At 42.3% G+C, this 24036-nt stretch overlaps 1 protein-coding gene across 2 annotated transcripts in view; it reads right to left on the bottom strand.

Annotated features, from left to right (window-relative positions):
- osbpl5 (oxysterol binding protein-like 5) overlaps positions 1 to 24036 on the bottom strand; it is an 88756-nt gene that overhangs the window by 54972 nt on the left and 9748 nt on the right. The window contains exon 2 of one of the 2 annotated variants that reach the window (XM_056281409.1): positions 18234 to 18300. The gene's annotated coding sequence lies outside the window, so the exon portion shown is untranslated. The remainder of the gene's footprint in view (positions 1 to 18233; positions 18301 to 24036) is intronic. The other variant, XM_056281408.1, reaches the window with a different exon arrangement.

Raw genomic sequence — 24036 nt, 5'->3', positions numbered from 1 at the left:
CACCACATCAATCAAATCACCAAAACAGCCTTTTTCCCACCTAAAAAAACATAGTTCATCTCTGCTTATCACTCTCATTGTCTGCTGCTGAAACTTTTATCTATACCTTCATCACATCCAGAATTTACTACTGCAACAGCATTCTTTACAGCTCATCATCCATAGTCCTAAACAAACTCCACTACAGCCAGAATTCTGCTGCCCACCTGCTCACCCACTCCTGTTTCCATGACCACATCACCCCTGTCCCCCAGAACCTCCACTGGCTGCCTGTCTGACAATGCACCCAATTCAAAGTCCTTCTCCTCACTCACAAGTCCCTCCATAACCAGGCCTCCTCCTACCTCACTGACCTGCTCCATTACCATACTCCTTCCCACAGCCTTCGCTCCGCCGATGTCAACCACCTGTCTCCACCACACAGGATCATGCACCCCACCTGGGGCGACAGAGCCTTCTCCATTGCTGCCCCCTCCCTCTGGAACTCTCTACTCAAACTCATCAGACTGCACCGATCTGTCCATATTCAAATCACTAATCAAAACCCACCTCTTCAGAATTGCTTTTAATGTGTGATTAATGTGTGTTTTATGCTTTTGGTGTGTTGCTTTTATGTTTATTCTATCAGAATCAGAAATACTGTCATTTCATTTCATGCACTTGTGCACATGAAATGAAACGAAACATATTTTTCCTCAGCCCACAGCAGTGCAACACAAAGACAAAAACACACATCCAAAAACTACAAGAACACATCATATGTAAAGCATCTTTGAGTATTTTGAAAAGCACTGTATAAATAAAATGCATTATTATTATAATTGTTATTATTGTTATTGTTATTATCATTACTATTATTATTATTATTATAACCCTGGCACTGAGAATAAGGCCCTCCTAGGCAGGAAGTATTGTGATTCAGCATCAACAAAGCTGACCAACTCAGAGGTAACTCCTACTCAAACAATAACTAAGAAGTTTTAGTGCTGGCTGTATCGGGGAAGATTCCAGAATGTCAGATAAATGGGAAAAATCCTGGTCATATTATCCGTGCCTTGTATGAGCTCTACAAGAAGAACAGAGCATCAATGCAAATAGATTTAATATAACATTTATTTTAATGAAAATTCTTTGACATTAAAACAAATATTCAAATACAGACATGAGTTGACTCGTGTGCATACTTAAAGATACAATATGCTATTGATGCACGCAGCAGCTTTTGTTTTGGCCAGACTTGTGAATGTTCACTTTACTACTTCCAAATGAGAAAACCAGCCAATCACTTTCAATTCCTTTCAAAGATTCCAGCTGTCTCCATTTCTCAGACAAATTCACAATGTTGACCCGACAGCGATATCTGTCATGTTTCTTGTTGTCAGTAGAGAGTTTATGATGTCGCAGTACTCCAGATAATCAAGGTGGCGCATGTCATTATGGCTTGAACCTTTAAAAATGAACACAGCTTAATTCTAAAAATAAAAACATGAAATAAATGCAAAGTAAAGGAAGCTGTTTACAACTTGCTAATAAAATATAAAAAAAATAAATAATTGAATATGAGAAAATAGTGATTAAGGCTGGACTGTTTAACCATTTTCTCCCACAGTTGTACTTAACTTGTTTGGCAGTGGTAACAGCAGATTGCATAGGCCAATCTAAGTGTGCAAATGCATGAGGCCTAATAAAAAAAAAAAAAAAGAGAATCATTTATTTGATAACCTGATAAGCCTACAGGCTCACCTATTTCTCAAGATCTACAATTTTGATAGAAGGAGTTATTAAATCTTTTTTTTTTCATAAAACTTTCGATTCTTTCGGTGGAATTATTGCTAGACACTATCGCCGGGGAGATTATTACTTGTCAGATTTTGAGACTTTTTACCAGTAAAGAAATGACAATTACCAGCTAATGGAAACCCTGCTGAGAACAAGAGGGTATTTAGATTCTGAGGAAGTTACAGAATCAATCTCCCTGATGTTAGCAGGAAGACTATTTAGAGGCATGCTAAGAAAATGTTCTGCAATATGCTGAGGGTTTTTGGCTCTGACAACAGAGAGGAGGATGTGGGGTGATACATAAGACTTTATGATGTCCGATAGATGAGATGGAGCAACCTCATGTAGTATTCAATATGTTAGCAGTAGTACTTAAAGGTCAGATCTAGCATAGATATGGTGCCTGTGAAGGGAGACTAGGTTTGGTGTGACATGACCAAACTTTCTAGTTTTGGTCAGGATTCTAGTTGTTGCATTCTGTACCATCTCGAGGTTGTTGATGCTAGTATGTGACAGGCTGGAGAAAAGGACATTGCAATGATCGAATCTGAATTAAAGAAACACATGAATAATGAACTCAGTTTCAGTAGATAGTAGGGATAAACTGATACCACTTTTTCGCTGCTGATATGAATTCCAGGTATCGGCCATCACTAGATGCTTGTTAATTTTTAAAACTGGTAGTGAAAAGTAATTGGACCATACCAATCAAGAGTGCAAGTTCAGGCCTTTGTCCAAGTGGCCATTTGGTAGCTGTGCCACAAGCCAGGCTAAGGGCTAAATGAATTCAATGTAATGAGGCTTGTCTGTCTCTGTAGGGTCTAATATCTGAACAGCCAACATACTCCAATTATGCTCCTGTTATGGTGGTGGTCAGATCACCTCTTTTTTGTCATGCATTTAAATTCTCATCAAAAAAAAAGAAAGAAAAAAAGCACAACAACAGTTTTCAGACTGTTACTGAGCTGCCCAAAACACCATATTTAGCTGGAATCTGATGAGCAATGTGTGCCTATTAAGAATACCTAATTCACTATCAACTGTCTAATAACAAACATGGTCAAAGAAACAAAAACTCACAACACTGTTTCACTTGTTATGAATAATGATGAGCTTCATCAAAGGCACTGTATTTCTAATTAATGTGGAGCCTCTCACCTTATCAGTGGAGCAGTAAGTGCTCATACTGTAAGCCAAAATTTTCACTTTTTTCCTTTTGCATCCACCCGTCAGCCCCTGGGCCTGTACTGATACAGCAGCAGTCAACAGAGTTTGGAGGAACACATGCAAAGATCTTGTATCCCATCTGTTCTCCATCATTCCCTTTCTCCCCCTTACTGAATGATGTGCACTTTTTTAGATGCTAGAGGTAGCACACAGGCTTCTCTTGACAGATACATTGATGTATGTGGGCTACTGGCCTCTGAGTACTAATCAAATAAACAGAGCAGCAACTCAATAACAGGAAGGTGGAAGGGATTTTCAACATACAGTACAGGTTCCTCTGTAGCTGCCGTTACTCAACCAGCACACAGACACAATTAAAGAACAACAGCGCCAGGACAGTACAGAACCAAATTTAGCCAGAGGGGGGGATAAAGGACAGAACTGGGACTAATGCATTCGTTGTCACTGCATAGGCCTGCATAATGGAGACGGCACACAAAGTTTTGAAGTGGTGTGCTTTTCTTTTCTTTTTTTTTGCTGTCATCATGATACTTCATTGTGTCAAACAGACCTGATTGGTTTCTTCTTACCATTGTTAGAGACAGAGGCCCTGAGATCAAACACACAGCAATATAAAGCCACTCTCGAGTCACCAGAAACAAAATGAATAAACATGAATCTCTGGTTCTTTCAATATAATACTCATAAATTATACTTTAATTTGCTGATCAAAAGGGAACCATAGAGTGCTCAGTGCATTTTCTATGAGTTAAGTTTGAAGGCAGAGTTATGGTTCCACATTGAAGTCCCTGTGGGTCCTTGCCATAGGTGCCAACAGCGTAACATCTGATGTATTCTACTACACAGATGCAACTCTTGTACTGTTACATCATTGCAACAAAAATCAGGAGCCAAAGTAAGTAATTGTGTTTACGTTCTCTCACATTCACTTGTAAGATAAGCAGCAAACAGAAGGTTAGCAATAGCTTTGCTAGATGTATAAAAAGAGCTCATTTTGTAAACATTATTGAAAAGGAGAAAATTACGTTGGATGAGATGGTCTGTAATACAACTGAAAGACAGATATGTTTTCTAAATGTGAGAGACGGATGAACTACTGGGTGCCAGCACTGCAGCTGGAAAGATGCCCTGATAAACCAATCACAGCATACCGTGTTGCTGTAGCCCCATAGCCTCACGTGCAGTTACATTTTTGAGGAGGTGCCCGTAGGCCTGCAGCGGAGCCCCTTGCATAGTTACAGACATCCCGCTGCTGCCAACAGTGGAGCCCACAGTCATGTCAACGCAGAACAATAAATCAGGTGTAAACCGTCCTGCTTGGACGCTATTTAGCATGTAGTAATGAACTGTGATTTACTCAGCTTGACATCCATCTTAGGCTCACATTTCCCATGTTTTATTCCTCCACATCAAAGCCCTGATCACATGACTTGTATTCCACGAAATTGCTCTGGACCAGGGGACTGTAATAAAAACTTGTAACCGCAATAGAGTGCCATTGGTATCACTACCTATTCAACTCCATTGGACTTTTGTGCTGCTATGCCTAAGCCCCACCCCCTTTGGTTACTTTTGCTACGCCTGTCAAGCTTTTGATTCCAGTGTAGCAAAAAATTGAGCTTTCAATGATAACAGTGACAGATTTGCCAGGCAAAATTCTTAGTAATTATTTGGAATAAAGGGTGCTTGATTTCAGACAGAAGTAGACAAAAAGTTATTCAGTATGCATGAAGGCTACATAGACTGACATTAATCTGAATTGCCTCTTTTAGCAGCAACACCTCGAACAGAAACAGCAGCAATAGTATTAGGGTAGCCAGGAGTTATCCCATTTACTAAACACGATGATGTTATTGTTTATAATTTCTTTCTACTTGTAGTCCCACAATGTAATATAGTTAGGGACTTCCTCCTTTCATTTACGGTAGTAAAGTCAAATAAGTTGATGATAACAAAGGTGTAAGTTACAGCAATAGCTGTCATCTAGATGTTTATGGAGTTATATGTAACGGCTAGGCTCACACCAGCTCAAATATCATTGGGCGAAGTTTAGCCTACTTATAACTCATGCAACTAAATGAAATATGAAAGGTGGTTCTTCTGCCCACTGCTACATTTAAGATTAACCACATTCATTTTACACAATATTTTTGTGTACTACCCATAAACTAACACCGAGAACTATTCATGCTGAACAGTAAGTGTGTTGCCATAGACATCTTGAAAACTCACTTTTAAACAAAATATTGCCTAGTTACCATTTAGATGCCTTTACATGTTTTCACCAGAAATTCAACAACAACAACAAAATTGCTCACTGGGTTACACTGGAGCAGATGAACATATATATACACTACCGTTCAAAAGTTTGGGATCACCCAAACAATTTTGTGTTTTCCATGAAAAGTCACACTTATTCACCACCATATGTTGTGAAATGAATAGAAAATAGAGTCAAGACATTGACAAGGTTAGAAATAATGATTTGTATTTGAAATAAGATTTTTTTTACATCAAACTTTGCTTTTGTCAAAGAATCCTCCATTTGCAGCAATTACAGCATTGCAGACCTTTGGCATTCTAGCTGTTAATTTGTTGAGGTAATCTGGAGAAATTGCACCCCACGCTTCCAGAAGCAGCTCCCACAAGTTGGATTGGTTGGATGGGCACTTCTTGCGTACCATACGGTCAAGCTGCTCCCACAACAGCTCAATGGGGTTCAGATCTGGTGACTGCGCTGGCCACTCCATTACCGATAGAATACCAGCTGCCTGCTTCTGCTCTAAATAGTTCTTGCACAATTTGGAGGTGTGTTTAGGGTCATTGTCCTGTTGTAGGATGAAATTGGCTCCAATCAAGCGCTGTCCACTGGGTATGGCATGGCGTTGCAAAATGGAGTGATAGCCTTCCTTATTCAGAATCCCTTTTACCCTGTACAAATCTCCCACCTTACCAGCACCAAAGCAACCCCAGACCATCACATTACCTCCACCATGCTTAACAGATGGCGTCAGGCATTCTTCCAGCATCTTTTCATTTGTTCTGCGTCTCACAAACGTTCTTCTTTGTGATCCAAACACCTCAAACTTGGATTCATCCGTCCACAACACTTTTTTCCAGTCTTCCTCTGTCCAATGTCTGTGTTCTTTTGCCCATCTTAATCTTTTTCTTTTATTGGTCAGTCTCAGATATGGCTTTTTCTTTGCCACTCTGCCCTGAAGCCCAGAATCCCGCAGCCGCCTCTTCACTGTAGATGTTGACACTGGTGTTTTGCGGGTACTATTTAATGAAGATGCCAGTTGGGGACCTGTGAGGCATCTGTTTCTCAAACTAGAGACTCTAATGTACTTATCTTCTTGCTCCGTTGTGCAACGCGGCCTCCCACTTCTTTTTCTACTCTGGTTAGAGCCTGTTTGTGCTGTCCTCTGAAGGGAGTAGTACACACCGGTGTAGGAAATCTTCAATTTCTTAGCAATTTCTCGCATGGAATAGCCTTCATTTCTAAGAACAAGAATAGACTGTCGAGTTTCAGATGAAAGTTCTCTTTTTCTGGCCATTTTGAGCGTTTAATTGACCCCACAAATGTGATGCTCCAGAAACTCAATCTGCTCAAAGGAAGGTCAGTTTTGTAGCTTCTGTACCGAGCTAAACTGTTTTCAGATGTGTGAACATGATTGCACAAGGGTTTTCTAATCATCAATTAGCCTTCTGAGCCAATGAGCAAACACATTGTACCATTAGAACACTGGAGTGATAGTTGCTTGAAATGGGCCTCTATACAGCTATGTAGATATTGCACCAAAAACCAGACATTTGCAGCTAGAATAGTCATTTACCACATTAGCAATGTATAGAGTGTATTTCTTTAAAGTTAAGACTAGTTTAAAGTTATCTTCATTGAACAGTACAGTGCTTTTCCTTCAAAAATATGGACATTTCAATGTGATCCCAAACTTTTGAACGGTAGTGTATATATATATATATATATATATGTATATATATGTATATATATATACTCACTGGCCACTTTATTAGGTACACCTTGCTAGTACCGGGTTGGACCCCCGTTTGCCTTCAGAACTGCCTTAATCCTTCGTGGCATAGATTCAACAAGGTACTGGAAACATTCCTCAGAGAGTTTGGTCCATATTGACATGATAGCATCACGCAGTTGCTGCAGATTTGTCGGCTGCAAATCCATGATGCGAATCTCCTGGTCCACCACATCCCAAAGGTGCTCTATTGGATTGAGATCTGGTGACTGTGGAGGCCATTTGAGTACAGTGAACTCATTGTCATGTTCAAGAAACCAGTCTGAGATGATTCGAGCTTTATGACGTGGCGCGTTATCCTGCTGGAAGTAGCCATCAGAAGATGGGAACACTGTGGTCATAAAGGGATGGACAAGGTCAGCAACAATACTCAGGTAGGCTGTGGCGTTGACACGACGCTCAATTGGTACTAAGGGGCCCAAAGTGTGCCAAGAAAATATCCCCCACACCATTACACCACCACCACCAGCCTGAACCGTTGATACAAGGCAGGATGGATCCATGCTTTCATGTTGTTGACGCCAAATTCTGACCCTACCATCTGAATGTCGCAGCAGAAATCGAGACTCATCAGACCAGGCAACGTTTTTCCAATCTTCTATTGTCCAATTTTGGTGAGCCTGTGCGAATTGTAGCCTCAGTTTCCTGTTCTTAGCTGACAGGAGTGGTACCCGGTGTGGTCTTCTGCTGCTGTAGCCCATCTGCCTCAAGGTTCGACGTGTTGTGCGTTCAGAGATGCTCTTCTGCATAGCTCGGTTGTAATGAGTAGTTATTTGAGTTACTGTTGCCTTTCTATCAGCTTGAACCAGTCTGGCCATTCTCCTCTGACCTCTGGCATCAACAAGGCATTTTCGCCCACAGAACTGCCGCTCACCGGATATTTTCTCTTTTTCGGACCATTCTCTGTAAACCCTAGAGATGGTTGTGCGTGAAAATCCCATTAGATCAGCAGTTTCTGAAATACTCAGACCAGCCCGTCTGGCACCAACAACCATGCCACGTTCAAAGTCACTTAAATCACCTTTCTTCCCCATTCTGATGCTCGGTTTGAACTACAGCAGATCGTCTTGACCATGTCTACATGCCTAAATGCATTGAGTTGCTGCCATGTGATTGGCTGATTAGAAATTTGCGTTAACGAGCAGTTGGACATGTGTGCCTAATAAAGTGGCCGGTGAGTGTAGATAGATAGATAGATAGATAGATAGATAGATAGATAGATAGATAGATAGATAGATAGATAGATAGATAGATAGATAGATAGATAGATAGATAGATAGATAGATAGATAGATAGATAGATAGATAGATAGATAGATAGATAGATAGATAGATAGATAGATAGATAGATAGATAGATAGATAGATAGAGGAAAAAAGTGTTAATACACTGCAATGTATTAAAACTTTTTTCCTGTATCTCTATTTCAGAAAAAAAAACACTATACATATACATATACATATACATACATACACACACACACACACACACACATACACACACACATACATATATATACACACACACACACACATACACACACATCTATATGTATATATACAGGTGAGAGGAAATTTTATATACATAAAATATTTTAAATATTAAAAATAAAATATTTAAAAAATATATTTTATGTATATACTATATATCTTTATATCTTTATATTTTTATTTTTAATTTGTTAAGATTTTTTTTAATTTTTACTTTTATTAGACAGTGACAGTGAAAGGCAGACAGGAAATGGGAGAAAAAGAGAGAGGGGTATGACATGCACCAAATGTCGCTGGCTGGAATCGAACCAGTGATAGTTGCGACCATGTGGTATGCGCTGTAACCATAGACAAACATTTTAAGTGATTTTGGAAGGGTTCAGTTGGTAATGAGGTTGCCCACATTGTCTGATCCAAAGGCTGCACCTTTACTCTTGAGACTGGTTTTGTAAAAGTAAAATACTCCTGGACCTGTCAGCTGCGTTCGACACAGTGAACCACCAGATCCTCCTCTCTACCCTCGAGGGGCTGGGTGTCACAGGCTCTGCACTCTCAATGTTTGCATCCTACCTGACGGGTCGCTCCCACCAGGTGACATGGAGGGGATCTGTGTCGGAGCCTCGTAGACTGACTACAAGCGTTCCACAAGGCTCGGTTCTGGGTCCTCTCCTGTTGTCCCTGTACACGACATCCCTGGGTTCTGTTATTTGCTCGCATGACTTCTCTTACCATTGTTATGCTGATGACACCCAGCTGATCTTGTCCTTTCCTCCCTCTGACACACAAGTACAGACACGCATTGCTGCATGCTTCACTGGCATCTCGGAGAGGATGGTGACAAACCACCCGAAGCTCAATCTGGACAAGACAGAGCTGATGTTCCTCCCGCGGAAAGGTTGCCCGCACCGAGACCTGGCCATCACCATTGACAACACCGTGGTGACACCAACTCGGGCTGCGAGGAATCTGGGTGTGATCCTGGATGACCAACTGTCATTTGCCGCAAACGCTGCATTGGTTGCTCGCTCCTGCAGATTTCTCCTCTATAACATCAGGAGGAATCGCCCATTCCTCACCGACGAGATGGCACAGGTGCTCATCCATGCTCTGGTCATCTCCCGGCTGGACTACGGCAACTCCCTCCTTGTTGGTGCCTCGGTGTCGGCCATCAGACCTCTGGAGCTTGTTCAGAAAGCTGCAGCTCGTCTGGTGTTCAACCGCCCTAAGTTCTCCCACACAACTCCCCTTCTCATGTCCCTACACTGGCTCCCAGTAGCTGCTTGCATCCAGTTTAAGACTGGTGCTAGCCTACAGGGCAGTGAAAGGAACAACTCCTTCCTATCTCAAGGCCATGGTCAAGCCCTACACCTCCGCCTGACCACTTCGCTCTGCTGCCTCGGGACGCCTGGTTGCCCTGTCGCTCAGAGGCCCCTGCTGCCAATCAAACCGGTCACGGCTCTTTTCTGTCCTGGCCCCACAGTGGTGGAATGAACTCCCCACTGATGTCCAGACAGTGGAGTCTCTGCCCATCTTTCGGCGCAGGTTGAAAACTCACCTCTTCAAGAACTACTACCCTGTTACTTGCTCTTTGCAGTTATTGTATTCACTCATTTAAAATATGTGTGTATATATATATATATATATATATATATATATATATATATATATATATATATCGTTCTTGCACTTTTACTTTAGCACTGGTTTTGCTCTTAGATGCTTGTTTAGAGAGAAGATGCACTTATGACCTCTGATGACTAGTAGTTCTCCTGATTTCCTACATTAAATGCACTTATTGTAAGTCACTTTGGATAAAAGCGTCTGCTAAATGACTGTAATGTAATGTAAAAACAGACCACTCTTCAAAAGCTTTGGGTAACAACTTTCATTTTTCTAAGTGCACATGCACACTATTTCATTAAGTTGAGAAGACCAGAATGTTTGCCAGAAATGCTTTGCTTATTAATGGCTGCCAAGCTGTAACTGTGCAATTGTTGGTTGGGTGAGGGGTTTCACTAGGTGATTTGAAGGACCAAAGAACAGTTAGTTTGAACCACTGGCAGGGCATTTTTCGGCCCGTAGATGGATTACAAGTAAAAAGAAATTGGTTATTACAGGTAAAAAGACGTCCGTTTCCTTGCCATCGTCACCTCTTCACAAGTATTTAATAGACCATACGTGGAAAGCGGATTTCATTGCGATTGATGTTACATCTGGTATCACAAAATCTTTTTATAAATGATGCAGAAGCTGTTGCGCTCCATGATGCCAGGAAAGAACCCGCAAATGTCTTCATCTTTAAACATCATAATCACTTCCCAGTTTCTTTCCAGACATCATTCATGTCACCACGATGTCAGTGCTGTATTGTCTAATGTTCGGAATCATGGTCCATAAGTCTATTTTCAAAGAATTCCCATATTCTATTTTTCGGCTTGAAATGGGATTGGCCCTCAAATATCTGTCATGTGGTTAAGATGTAGTATAGTTCTACACGCTATCCAGCCCTATCCACTATCCAACAAATCCGCTGTCCATATCAAAGACGAAACGAGTAGATTCAATAAGTATTGTATTTCAGTGAGTTCCATGATAATTTTAGTTTGGTCAGTGGCAAGTTGGCATTGTTTTTGTTCTGCAGGGTAATAACCATGAAATTAATTTAAGTAATTGCATTTAACTATCGAAATGGAAAGATTTTTGAGACCAGCAGGGTCACAACCTGTAACCAGAGTTGTCAAACCAAAATGCCATGAATATGATTAACAGTACATCAACTTGGGCTTTAGGTGAACAGGATGCAGTGATGCAACATCATGACCAGTGTACTGTTCAGTACTAAATACCACTACAAGTCTGGTGATATAACCAAGTTATTAAGCATGTACACAATTTTTGCTGTCTTTGTAAATGTCTTTCATAAAACTTAATTCTATATCATCATTGACGATAACTTTTTTTTAGTGCAGCCATTGTAGTCTTTTTCAAAATATGCTGCTGCTCAATGACATAATCATCTAAGTCACTGATTGGTCTGGCTCCCAGCTGCCAACTCAATTAATTCTCAGTGGATGCATTCCAGACTATCACGCATTGTGAAAAGTGAGCTTTCAAGATTTAGGCTGGCTTCACAAGGGTAGAGTAGAGGAGTTTATTAAAATGAATGTGAAGGCCACCAAAGCCTCATACCACGTTGCATTACACATTGCCAAGTCAGATAAAGTGCACAACACTGGAAAGATATTAATTCTGCATGCCGCCAAGAAAATGTGTTCTGTGATGAAAGGAGAGGCAGCAACAGCTAAGCTCTATTCTATCCCACTTTCTGACAACACTCTGGCTCAACTCAGACATGGTACAGGATGTAAAGGATCAAGTGTTAAATGGCACTCCACAGAGCCCCTTTCACTCACTGCAAAGACAAATTGATGTGGCCAACTATGTCTAGCTGTTGACCTGAAATGTGTGGTATATTAGCAATATGGACTTTCAAGAAGTTTTTATGAGGCTCAAAATAGCTGAGATAATGGTCTTATGTCATTGAGCTGTCATGTCTTAAGTTTTTCAACTGGTTTTTTTTTTTGGGAGGGGGCATCTTTTTAAGATCTATAGAGGGGAGGCCCACTGTCTCAAACTTTGAAAACCCCTGGTGTAGGTTAACTCTTTTAGCCTTATGTTACTCCTCTCACTGCGTATTAACTCATTTGAGCAATATTGATATGAGTAGATTTTCGATTAAACAATGAGCTTTACAGTTTAAACAATGACTGAATACAGAAAGGGGAGCAGTTTGACTATGAGCACTGACTTCTCCAATTTCCATTCATCATTAAATCCTCCTCTTCAACCCAGCCACTGGGGATGCACAAGCCAATGCATTCTGAGTGCCGGTCTCAATCCCGGTTAAACGAGGAGGGTTGCATCAGGAGGGGCGTCCGATGTAAAACCTTTGCCAAAGCAAATATGCGGATCAGAAATCAGATTCCATACCAGATCGGTCGAGGCCCGGGTTACCAATGACCGCCACCAGTGCTGTTGGCTAGCAGGGTGCCAAGGGAAACTATGCTACTGTTGGGTAAAGAAGAAGGAGAGGGTGAAGATATCTCCAGAAGCAGTGGGAGAGAAGGAAGGGTAGGAGTTGTGAGGTGAGATTCGTAACTTTGAATGTTGGCACAAAGAATGGTAAAGGGAGAGAGCTGGCTGATATGCTGGATAGAAGGAAGGTAGCCTATTCCTCTGGAGAGGAATAGGCTACGGGAGTAAACCCCTACAGAAAATCAATGTCTACAGTGCTGTTGTTTTTTGTTTTTCTTTTCCCTTTGTATCTATTTTAAGTTGAAGAGTACTGCTGGCGTCATGTGTGGCTTCCACTTCTCCCTCTCATAGCCCCCCCCCCCATCCATCCCTGTATGTCTGTGTTATGTTTATCTGTTGTCTTGTTTCACCGCCATTGATTGTAAAGCGACTTTGTTGCAAATGTGTATCTACTTGTATTTTGACTATTTGTATATATTTTATTTTTTCTATTTTGTACCACTGGGGAGTTGCACTTAATTTCATTGTACAGCTGTGCAATGACAAATAAAGGCATTCATTCACTCATAGAAAAGCACTATATAAATTTGATTTATTATTATTATTTAGACATACTGTGTGTGCAAGTGGCCAGGTGGAAGGGGAGTAAGGCCAGGCGCATCGGAGGTGGGTTCAAACTCTTCTATCATGGTGTGGATGGGAGGAGAAATGGGGTAGGGGTAATCCTGACAGAAGAGTATGTCAAGAGTGTGTTGGAGTTGAAGAAGGTGTCAGACAGAGTGATGAGTATGAAGCTGAAAATCGAAGGTGTGATGATGAATGTTGTCAGTGCATATGTCCCGCAAGTTTGGGTGAGATGGAAGAGAAAGAAGAATTCTGGAGTGCGTTCGACGAAGTGGTGGAGAGTGTACCTAAGGAGGAGAGAGTGCTGATTGGAGGTGGACTATATCTTATGCAAGAGGTGCAATCTGAGAGACTGGAGACTGCAAGGTGGTGACAGGGGAGAACATAGCTAGGCAGCATCAGATGGTGATCTGTAGGATGACTTTGGAGATCAAGATGAGGATGAGGGTGAAGGCAAACCAATGATCAAAAGGTGGAAGTTGAAGAAGGAAGACTGTTGTGTGGAGTTCAGGGAGGTGCTAAGACAGGCACTGGGTGGTAGTGAAGAGTTGCCGGATGGCTGGGCAACTACTTTAGAAATGGTGGGGGAGAAGCTAGGAAGTTACTTGTGGTGTCATCTAGACAGAAGAAGGAAGACAAGGAGACTTGGTGGTGGAATGGAGGAGTACAGGAAAGTTTACGGAGGAAGATGTTGGTGAAGAAGAAATGCGATGGGTACAGAGATGAAGAAAGTAGACAGGAGTACAATGAGATGCGGCATAAGGTGAAGAGAGGTGGTGAAGGCAAAGGAAAAGGCGTATGGTGAGTTGTATGACAGGTTGGACACTGAAAAAGGAGAAAGGGACCTGTATCAATTTAGTAGACAGAGGGAGCAAGCTGAGAAGGATGTGCAGCAGGTTAGGGTGATAAAGGATAGAGATGAAGATGTGCTGACAAGCGAGGAGCGCGTGTTGAGAAGGTGGAAGGAGTACTTTGAGGGGCTGATGAGCGAAGAAAATGAGAGAGAAGGTTGGATGATGTGGGGATAGTGAATCAGTAAGTACGCTGGATTAGCAAGGATGAAGTGAGGGCAGCTATGAAGTGGATGAAGAGTGGAAAGGAAGTTGGTCCTGATGACATACCTGTGGAGGCATGGAGATGTTTAGGAGAGATGGCAGGCGAGTGTTTAACTAGATTGTTTAACACAATCTTGGAAAGTGAGAGGCTGAGAAGTGGAGACGTGTACTGGTGCAGAGTTTCAAGAATAAGGGTGTTGTGCATAGCTGTTGTAACTACAGAGGTATAAAGTTGATCAGCCAGAGCATGAAGTTATGAAGAGTAGTGGAAGTTAGGTTAAGAGGAGAGGTGGTGATTAGTGAGCAGCAGCATGATTTCATGCCACAAAAGAGCACTACAGATGCAATGTTTGCTTTGAGAGTCTTAATTGAGAAGTATAGAAAAGGCCCGTTACATTGTGTCTTTGTGGATTTACAGAAAGCATATGACAGGGTGCCGAGAAAGGAGGTATGGTATTGTATGAGGAAGTCAAGAGTGGCAGAGAAGTATGTGAGAGTGGTGCAGGGTATGTATGAGGGCATTGTGACATTGGTCAGCTGTGCGGTAGGAGTGACGGATGGGTTCAAGATGGAGGCGGGATTACATCAAGGATCAGCTCTCGGCCCTTTCTTGTTTGCAATGGTGATGGACAGGGTAACGGACGAGATCATGTAGGAGTCTCCGTGGACTATGAAGTTCGCCAATGATATTGTGATCTATAATGAGAGTATCCTGGTTCAAACCAGCATTCCTCCCTATCAAGGATGTGCACATCCTCATCCTTTAAAGAGTGGCCATTGGCCTGTAGATGGGTGTCGACTGCAGAGTTCTGGCCTGATGCATTAGCTCTTCTATGTTGTGCCATCCTCTTCGCCAGTCTGTTTGGTTTCCCCGATGTACAATTCATAGCAATCCTCCCAGCACTTAACAGTGTACACTATATTGCTCTGTTTGTGCTGGGGGACCCGATCCTTCAGGTGGGCTAATTTCTGGCACAGCGTGTTTTGGGGTTTGAAAGCAACTGAGATGCGGTGTTTGGAAAATATGTGTCTCAACTGAACAGGGAGTCAAAGAGGCCTCTATGTGAAGAGAGAACGCCTATCCCTGAACCGGGGGGGGGGGGGGGGCTAAGAGTACATCTGTTGCCATCTTACAATGCTGTGATTCCAATTCCCCAATCCTCTGTGAATAGTACACATGGCAATTGTAACTGTAATTAATGGTCACGACAATTTGCATATAAAACCGATCGTTGGTTTCAGTCGTGATGGAGCTGTGCTGTTTATAAGGCTGGGGATACCTGCAGTCAGCTGAGACTGATGAAGTCACTTAGATGGGTGATGAAATGTTTCTCTCACTAAATGTTGTGTCCAGATGAACTGGTCAACTCTGTGGGATTATCTTACCTGGATTATTGAGCATGCATCAAGACATGTAGTGAGAGTAGGGAGCAGGTTGAGGAGAGCCAGGAGAGATGGAGGTATGCACCGGAGAGAAGAGGAATCAAAGTCAGTAGGACCAAGACAGAATACATATGCGTGAATGAGAGGGAGGACAGCGGAATGGTAAGGATGCAAGGAGTAGAGGTGGCAAAGGTGGATGAGTTTAAATACCTGGAGTCAACTGTTCAAAGTAACGGGAGGTGCAGAAGAGAGGTGAAGAAGAGAGTGCAGGCAGGGTGGACTGGATAGAGAAGAGTGATTTGCAACAGAAAGATACCAGCAAGAGTTAAAGGGAAGGTTTACATGATAGTGCGACCAGCTATGTTGTATGGTTTGGATATGGTGGCAATGACGAAAAGGCAGGAGGTGGAACTGGAGGTGGCAGAGCTGAAGATGCTAAGATTTTGATTGGGACTGACAAAGACTGACAGGATTAGGAATGAGTATATTTCAGGGACAGCTCAGGTTGGATGGTTTGGAGACAAAGCAAGAGAGGCAAGATTGAGATGGCTTGGACATGTGTGGAGGAGAGATGCTGAGTATATTGGGAGAAGGATGTTAAGATGGAGCTTCCAGGCAAGAGAAAAAGAGGAAGGCTAAAGAGGAGGTTTATGATGTGGTGAGGGAGGACATGCAGGTGGCTGGCGTGACAGAGGAGGATGTAGAGGACAGGAAGAGATGGAAATGGATGATCCACTATGGCGACCCCCTAACGGGAGCAGCCGAAAGAAGAAAAAAAGATTAAATTCCTCTCTTCAGATAGTTATTGAGCGGATGACTTTGGTCTTTAGCTCTGAGCAATAAACACAAGAGACTTGATGCCACAGTTGTAAGTTTGCCTATCTATGGGTCATTTATACATTTATGTTGATTAGATATCATCAAACCTGAGACAGAGATAGAAAAAGTAAATCAGTAAAAAAAAAAAAAAAGTGTTTGGGGGTTGTAAATGAGGCATAGGGACAATTCTTCAATTTTGATATCCCAGCAGCAGCAACTGCTGCTTTAAACTGTTGCTTCTGGATGATTAAGACAAAAACAAAGCCAGAGTGACTCAGTACTGACATAATTGTGCAGACATGTGGACAGAATTTAAGCAATCTTCCATCTGTTAACTCATAGTGTGTGAACACTGGACACCGTGGCATCTCCAGTAAATGGGACACTTTGTGCAAAATACTAGCCATTACAAATAGAAGACAATACTGGAAAAAAAAGTGCTATGTAATTAGTATCAGCTGATGTTATGATAAACCTGAGGCAAAAAATCTATAGAGTTAATCTCAGTTCACTATTAAAGGCACTTAACACTAGTAAATCAGAAAATAAAATTCTTATGTTGTGTGTTGATTTACATGTGCTAATACAGATGTTAGTCTAGGTGTGGCCTGTAGGATATCAGTCAAACATGACCCTGGTTAATGTGTAATTCACTGTTAAATCTCATGACTCATGAGACAAAATGTAAACACTTCCTGATTTATATTTGGCAGTAAGAGACACTTTCTCACCACTGGCTGCAGTATAGTTAAAGTGTGCCACTACGGTACAGCCACAGGCAACAGCAAAGCAATACTTAAATTAACCTAAGCACAAAATAGGTCAGAGGAAGACAGACCTTACACACTTAAATAACACTTTATCTCTCTGGTCCTACCGCTGTGAAACTTAATGTAGGTGAGCTTATCTGTTTGAATATGAGTCACTAATATAAACGGACACTTGGTTTGCCATCTGGAACCAAAGAGCAGATGTGTTAAACAGTGGGCTGTCTATAGGACTATTTATGGAAACCAGTCAATATGGATTAAGACCCTGAAATGGTCTCCTCTCCAGAAGAGACTTAAATATCCACGGTAGTAATGATGGGCGACTGCAAAAAAGAAATAGTAACTACTCATTACACATTCTCTAACTCTGTATGGAAGATGGAAACATCCTCCAGGCAAACTGGCTGTTTTGAGGGTTTAGCATATCTCTCTGAAGTATTGTTCTGTCATAATAATAATAATGATAATAATAGCACAGCAGTCCTCCCACAACCCCAAACATTCTCTCCCCTCAAACCCAAACACATTCTAACATATCCGGCAAGCTCCAGAGCTAAGTTCTGTTATATCGGTTCTCTCCTTTCCTATTTGCATTCTGCTCTGACTATGCACACTGACACAGAACCATTCACATGGACAAAAATTCAGGTGGTATTCAAAAGGGAACAAATGCAAGCCATACGTCCATCACTGATTTCTGGGGAAATGCATTACAAGTTAACTACAGTTAAATACCTGTCAAAAAAGAAAGCAAATGTGCTGCACACCAAGAGGGACTTGCCCTATTTTTCTGTCTTGCTCAAGTTAAAAGGTCCACACTTCATGGAGAGATAGGGTACAGATGTGTCTTTGCATTCATGTCATAGTGAACACCAACTGACTGTTGACAGTAACATTAATAAATGAATAAAACAAACACACTTCAGCAGCTCACAGTGAACACTCCACATGTGAGCTGTTAAAAGTCTCTGGCTAGTTGAGTAGCATACCGTATGGCTATGGAAATCATTAAAGCGAAAGTCAGCAAGTTACAGCTCACCTTACCTTCTCTCTTAGCGGTGGGAAGCACTGCATCCAGGGGCCTCTGTTGGAGCAGGCCGTCTCACCTGGCGAAAAGGAGAAACAGAGAATAAGGTTTCACTTTAACTCATATAGAACACTAAGACAAACTCCCATCCGTTCCTCCCTACTTTCCTCCCTCCGTCAGGTCACACCACCAGGCCCTGCGCCAAGGGAGGGAAGGAGGGTCCCCGCCCAGGCCTAGTCCTGAGGGAGCCAAGTCAGGGAGCTGCTAACATCTCTCTGGGCCAAACAAACTGTCTGTTTACCAGTTGCACACACTACTGTCAGTCAGGCACGGCTGTTTACATTCAGTGTAGGCTGAGTGCATTAGATTGCTTTTAGCTGTCTATCAAACTGGCATCCAGTGCAATTTGTGCATAATGAGGAAGAGAACAAAATCATCAAGAGCTCTTGCTTTGTGTGGTTTCATGGAAAGAAACAGGATTCTATTCTTGGTGTGTGCCGTTTACTGAGTCAACAGAACTACTGTAGCAGTTACAGCTAACCATAAATACACACACACACACACACACACACACACACACACACACACACACACACACACACACACCTTCCTCCTAGAGCACTACTGTTCTCACTAAACAAACACACACACACCCAAGTTGGACGGAAAATCAGGAGAAATGGAATTGGGAGGACGGAGCTGATTTACAGCTGCAGGCAGAGCTAGGTTTCCTTCAAATGCAGCCTTTGCTCATTTTCTTTTATAGTTTTGACCTTCGTTCCGATTCTGAGACATGTGCTGCGCTATTTCCTGCTGGGCCTTCGGTTTTCAACATTTCTTTGTCCTCTGAAGTTTGTTTTTCTAGAAACACCACGTAATCCTACCAGTGCAGAGAATAATGCATTATCAAGCAGCTGGTATGTGTGATAAGCCATGAGGTCAAAATAAAATAAAGACAACAAACACAAATATAGGCACACCCTTAGTATACACCAAATGCACTCATATCACTCTGAACAGATGTCAAACTGCTTGCACAAATGCAATATTTGAATCACTAAACCCAAACATTTAGATCGCTCAAAGCTGAGACAATCAAATGAATTCAGGGTTCAAAACAAAAAATCAAATTCTTTGACTTAATTTCTAACATACTATGGCCCTGAAATGTTTTAATGAACTGAGGAGTGTTTTTGCATAGGGATATTAACACATACTACATTTGCACCAATCAAATGCATTCCTCCTCAAAACCACTTTGAAGGAAAGTTAAGGGATTCAGAATAACTTGTTCTTAGAAAATCCATCGCTCTCCCTCGCAGAAATCTTGCTGCACTTTTGTGTCTTTGTGCATGTGAGCATGCACTTCACAGCATGCACACCTCAGTTAATGCATGTGGGTTTGCTGTATGGGATAGAGAAACAAAATATTGATGTAACATCACAGAAGACAGCAACTTAAAAAAAACAACTAAGAAACACAGCCAGTAAAAATCCAAAAATTTGAATAAAACAAAAAAGAAGAAAAAAGTAAAATGTAATTTGGAAAATAATAAAACAAATTTCAAAGGACCCATACAATTGACTTGGCCTAAATATGTCAGCCCAGCGCTGATCCAATGGTTTAACAGCAACTAAAGGGTGTAAAGTGGTCTGCGTGGCAGGGGCAGAAACTGTACCTTTAAATCACACCACAGGGGGGAAAAAAGGGGGGCAGGTCACAACACTTGAGTACATCTAACCTAAATAAGAAGTGAACTGAGAGAATCCCTGAGCTGACAGTGCTTGAGGGAGAGAGAGGGGAGGAAGAGAGAGGAGCAAAGAGAAAGAAAGGAAAAGATAAACAGACTGACAGAAAGGAAGAGAGAGAAAGGCATACAAGATACAAAGATGAGGCAGAAAGAGTTATGACATACTAGCAGGCTCAACTGAAGCCGCTTAAGTTTTTGTCCCACTTAAGGCGTGTCCTGTGTGACATTAACCATGCATGACTCCAAGTATGAGAGACCGGGAGAGGATGAGTAATGGAGTGAGCAATCAGCAGGGAGAGGAAGACACTGTGACCCAGGAGGTGACGTGGTTTGGAGGGATGGACTCTAGCATCATGTGAGTCATGAATGAGTGGCCACCGCTCTGTAGATGGGTGTAGACTACACCAAGACTGCAGCCTACACTCATCTACAGGCCAGTGGCCACTCCTTCAAGGAAGAGAATGTGCACATCCTTGATAGGAAGGAACGCTGGTTTGAACACGGAGTCAAAGAGGCCATCTATGTGACGAGAGAACGACCATAACTGAACCAGGGGGGCATCTTACAATGCTGTGATTGCAACCATTCCCCAATCCTCTGTTAATAGTACATATGGCCATTGAAATTCTAGTTAATGGTCACAGCAATTTGCATATGAAACTGATCGTTGGTTTTGGTCGTTATGCCACTGTATTGTTTATAAGGGTGGGGATACCTGCAGTCAGATGAGACTGAAGAGGTCACTTAGATGAGTGATGAAATGTCACCATCATCATCATCATCATCATCAGTTCCATAACCTATGGAGGTCGTAGGAGCACAGCTGATGCCTCAACAAGTCTCTTCCACCAAACCAATCCGGTATGGTGATTGAGTTTGGTTGAGTCAACATTGTGTTTTAGGAGGGGGAGTACCTCATGGTCCCTATCTCCTCTCCAGGTATAGATGGCCGTTGGTTCACAGAGAAACTGATCTGCCCTTTGACAGGTTTTGTTTTTAGTCCTTCTGGGTGTCCACACACCCTCCTCACAACAACCAAGGGTTGAAGTGGGGGTGCCGGTTTAGTCGCCGATAACCCAATGGTTGCAGTTTAACGTCGTACCCAGGACGAAACGTATCTGTCAATAAACGTTGTGTCCAGATGAACTGATTCAACTTTTTGTGATATAGTTACAATGGCAATGTGTACTATTCACAGGGGATTGGGGAATAGTTGCAATCAAAGCACTGTATGTATATGGGGGGGGGGTGCTAAGACTACAGTGCAGCGCAGCGCTGAGCTGTGGTTAGCACTATCACCTCACAGCAAGAAGGTCCTGGGTTTGAACCCCAGGGATGTCCAACCTTGGGGTCATCCCAGGTCATCCTCTGTGTGGTGTTTGCATTTTCTTCCCGTGTCTGCGGTGGGTTTTCTCCAGGTGCTCCGGTTTCCCCCACAATCAAAAAAGACATGTATGTTAGGGTTAGTCGTCCTGTCTGTGCCCTTGACCGAGGCATGGAAAGACGAACTGGAGTTAGACCCCGAGTGCTGCACTGTGGCTGCCCACTGCTCCTAGCTACACAGCTAAGATGGGTTAAATGCAGAGCATAATTTCCCTACGGGGATCAATAAAGTATCTCAAAATAAAAATCTTACAATGCCGTGATTGCAACTATTCTCCAGTCCTCTGTGGATAGTACACATGGCCATTATAACTCTAGTTAATGGTCATGGTAATTTGCATATGAAACCAATTGTTGTTTTCGGTCATTATGCAGCTGTATTGTTTATAAGGGTGGGGATACCTGCAGTCAGTTGAGACTGAAGAGGTCACTTGGATGAGTGATGAAACGCTTCTCTCAATAAACGCTGTGTCCAGATGAATTGATTCAACTTTCTGTGATATTCACCTCTATATTCAACCTCTCCCTAAACCAGTCTGCAGTCCTGCAGACCTGCTTCAAACAGACCACCATTTTTCCTATACCAAAGAAACCTTCCATTACCTACCTGAATGACTACCGCCCTATAGCACTGACCTCCATCATCATGAAGTGCTTCGAGCAGCTAGTCAGAACCCACATCTGCCCCACCCTTCCTGACACCTTGGATCCCCTTCAATTCGCATACATCCCCAATAGATCTATAGATGATGCCATTGCCCTGACAGTGCACACCACCCTCTCCCACCAGGATAAGCAAAACACATATATGTGAGGATGCTGTTTATAGAGCACAACTCAGCATTCAACACAATTGTGCCTGCTAAGCTCGTTCCCAAGCTCAGGATCCTGGGTCTTAACACCTCTCTCTGCAACTGGATCCTGGACTTCCTGACAGGCACACCCCAGGTGGCGAGAATGGGTAACTTCACCTCCTCTGCACTGACCCTGAGCACCGAAGCCCCTCAGGGCTATGTAATCACTCCCCTCCTGTATATCCAAAGGAGTTGAATCAAGTGCAACTGGACTTGGTATAAATTATATATTAATTAATATTATACCAAGTCCAGTTGCACTTGATTCAACTCCTTTGGATAACCATGACCTGGATGAATGAGAACATTCACAGACATCCCCTCCTGTATGTTCTGTTCACAAATGACTGTGTGGCCATGCACAGCTCCAACGTCATACTTAAGTTTGCAGATGACACCACCATCCTGGGTCTCATCTCCAACAATGATGAGACCGCCTACAGAGAGGAGGTCATCATCTGGGCAACATGGTACCAGGACAACAACCTCTCTCTTAATGTCTGCAAGACTAAGGAGATGATTGTGGACTTCAGGAAGTGGCAGTGGAGTCATGCCCCCCTTCACATTTATGAAGCTAAAGTGGAGAGAGTTTCCTGCTTCAAGTTCCTCGGTGTGTTCATCAATGATGACCTCAACTGGTCCAGGCAATCTGACTCAGCAGTAAAAACTGCCCAAAAGCGCCTATACCTCCTGAGGAGACTCAAGAAGTTTGGCCTGTCTGCCAAAACTCTTACCAACTTCTATAGGTGCACCATTAAGAGCATCCTCTCTAGCTGCATTACTGTCTGGTACAGCAGCTGCTCCACAGCTGATCGCAAGGCCCTCCAGAGGGTGGTGAAGACAGTGGAGTGTATACTGGCTGCCACTTCCTCTTCACGCAAGTTAGGATAGCACGGAAAATCACAAAAGATTACAGCCACCCAGGCTATGGACCGCTTACTTTGCTGCTGTCTGGTAGACATTACCAGTGCATCCGGACTTGGACTACCAGACTCACAAACAGTTTCTTCCCCCCAGGCCATGAGGCTTCTCAACCAGCAACATTGATCTCAAATATCACATTGATCACATGATCACCTCAGTATAGGCCCTCGTTACTCTTACGTATGTACATTCAATGTACATCACCACAATTTAATGTACTTATTCATCAGCGCTCCTACACTTTATATTCATAACATTTAACACTCTTATTTTCATTATTCATAATCCCCATCTTTACAGTCTCTGGAACTGCAGCAAGTGTTTTACTGTTATATACATATTTTGTTATTCTTGCCTTTTTTGCTATTTTTGCCTTTATTTGTTACTCTATTTTAATCATTTAATATTTTTCTATGCTTACTTTGTAGTTGTTGCTTGTCATGTCTAGAGTATTTCATTGTTCAGAATGACCCTGTGTTATACTGTGCACACTTGATAAATAAAACACGTTGATTTTGACTATCAGTGCATCACTAGCTGTGGGTAAGTGAGATCATATTATATAACAGTCCATTGCATTTGTAATCTGCCCACCAACCATACAGGAAAATAACAATTGCATCAGAGCACTGCTAGCTAACCAGCAGTTTCCTAATAAAGAGCCGACACTAAGCTATTGGAAGGGTTTTAAAACCAAGTGCCCATATCTGATCCTTACTGATGATTTATGGTTGTGTCTAAGGCTCAATGCAATGTTGAGGACATGAATAGTGACTTTAGGCAAGAACTGGCAGTGAGCTTGAACCAAAAGCTAAAACTGAGAGGCTAGAAACCGAGGCGTTATAAATGAATACAAGAATATCAAGATAAATATGCAGATTTGTGGAAAATCTGTGGTGAGAT

Source organism: Lampris incognitus, chromosome 6 (genome assembly GCF_029633865.1).
Source record: "Lampris incognitus isolate fLamInc1 chromosome 6, fLamInc1.hap2, whole genome shotgun sequence".
Classification (NCBI taxonomy): domain Eukaryota; kingdom Metazoa; phylum Chordata; class Actinopteri; order Lampriformes; family Lampridae; genus Lampris; species Lampris incognitus.
The sequence above is the reverse complement of the archived record's forward strand: the minus strand, read 5'-3'. Positions and strand labels throughout refer to the sequence as shown.